A 1,751-nucleotide genomic window follows, 5' to 3' on the forward strand; every position below is an offset into this window, starting at 1 on the left:
GAGTGTATTTAGTATTTTGATTGGTACCATGTTAAATCTGTTAATTGCTTTTCGTAGTATGGACATTTTGATGATGTTGATTCTTCCAGTCCATGAACATAGGATATTTTTTCACTTTTTTATGTCTCTTGTTCTATTTCTTTCTTCAGTGTTTTGTAATTCTCATCATAGAGAGCTTTGACATCCTTGGTTAAATTTATTCCAAGGTATTTTATTTTTTTGGTAGCTATTGTGAATGGGATTGATCTTAGAAGCTCTTTTTCAGCTGTGGCATTATCTATATATACAAAGGCTATTGATTTCTGTGTGTTGATTTTATGTCCTGCTACTTTACAAACTCTTCTATGAGTTCCAATAGTCTCTTAGTGGAGTCTTCTGGATCCCCTTTTTATAGGATCATGTAATCTGCAAATATTGATAGTTTAACTTCCTCCTTCCTGATTTGTATCCCTTTGCTTTCTTTTTCTTGAGTAATGGATCTGGCTAAAACTTCTAGGACTATATTGAAAAGCAGTGGTCAGATTGGGTACCCTTGTCTGGTTCTGGATCTCAGTGGTAATGCTTCCAACTTTTCCCTGCTTATTAGGACACTGGCTGTGGGTTTTTCATATATTGCTTTGATTGTGTTGAGAAATGTTTCTTCTGTTCCCAATTAGGTTAAAGTTCTTATCATCAAAGGGTGTTGTATTTTGTCAAATACTTTATCTGGGTCTATTGAGATAATCATATGATTTTTATTTTTCAGTTTGTTAATGTGATGTATCACATTGATTGATTTATGAATATTGAACCATCCCTGCCTGCATACCAGAAATAAATACCCCTTAGCCTGGGTGGATGATTTTTCTGATGTGTTTTTTGATTCAATTGGCTAGTATCTTGTTGAGAATTTTTACATCTATGATCATTAGAGAGATTAGTCTGTCATTCTCTTATTCTGTTGTATCTTTTTCAGGCTCAGGAATTAAGGAGATGCTGGTTTCATAGAAAGAATTTGGGAGGATTCCTCCCATTCAATTGTTTTGAAAAGCTTGAGAAGAATTAAAGTTAGTTCTTATTTAAATGTTTAGTAGAGTCCAGTGGTGAAGCCATTTGGTCTTGGGCTTTTCTTTGTCGGGAGAGTCTTTAATACTGATTTGAGTGCTGTCTTGGGTATTGGTCTGTTTAAGTTCTCTACATCTTCATGATTCAATTTAGGTAGGTTATAATTGTTAAGGAATCTATCCATTTTTTCTAGGTTTCCAGATTTTTTTTCCAGGGGAGAGCACGAACTCAGTCCCCCACTACCACAAATTATGCGGTCGAGTTTCCCACATTTGGGGAAATCACAGGGGTCAGCACTCCCGCAGTGCAATGGGAGAGCCTCGCCCTGGGAAAACCACCTGCTTGATCATGGTGTCTCCCCTGCCAGGTCAGTATCTAGGTTCCCAGTTTTGTTGGCATATAGCTATTTGTAGTATACTCTGATGACTCTTTTTATTTCTGTGGTTTCTGTTTTACATTTCTTTTTCACCTCTGATTTTATTAATTTCTATCTTCTCTTTTTTATAGTTAGTTGGGCCAATGGTGTGTCAATTTTACTTATTTTTTTGAAAAAACCAGCTCTTTGTTTTGTTGATCATTTTTATTATTTTATTGAATTTGATTTTGTTGATTTCTTCTCTAATTTTAATTATTTCTTTTCTCTTACTAGTTTTGGGTTTGGTTGCTGTTGTTTTTCTAGGTCCTTAAGATGCATTGATAGTTCATTT

General features: G+C 34.9%; 1 non-coding gene across 1 annotated transcript; it reads right to left on the reverse strand.

The window, feature by feature from the left end:
• Nucleotides 1-1,255: 1,255 nt before the first annotated feature.
• LOC127483101 (U1 spliceosomal RNA) lies at nt 1,256-1,419 on the reverse strand. Its single transcript, XR_007909064.2, has one exon. It is a non-coding gene; the product is annotated as a U1 spliceosomal RNA (small nuclear RNA).
• Nucleotides 1,420-1,751: the final 332 nt, after the last annotated feature.

This window comes from Oryctolagus cuniculus, chromosome 4, assembly GCF_964237555.1.
Source record: "Oryctolagus cuniculus chromosome 4, mOryCun1.1, whole genome shotgun sequence".
Taxonomy (NCBI): Eukaryota; Metazoa; Chordata; class Mammalia; order Lagomorpha; family Leporidae; genus Oryctolagus; species Oryctolagus cuniculus.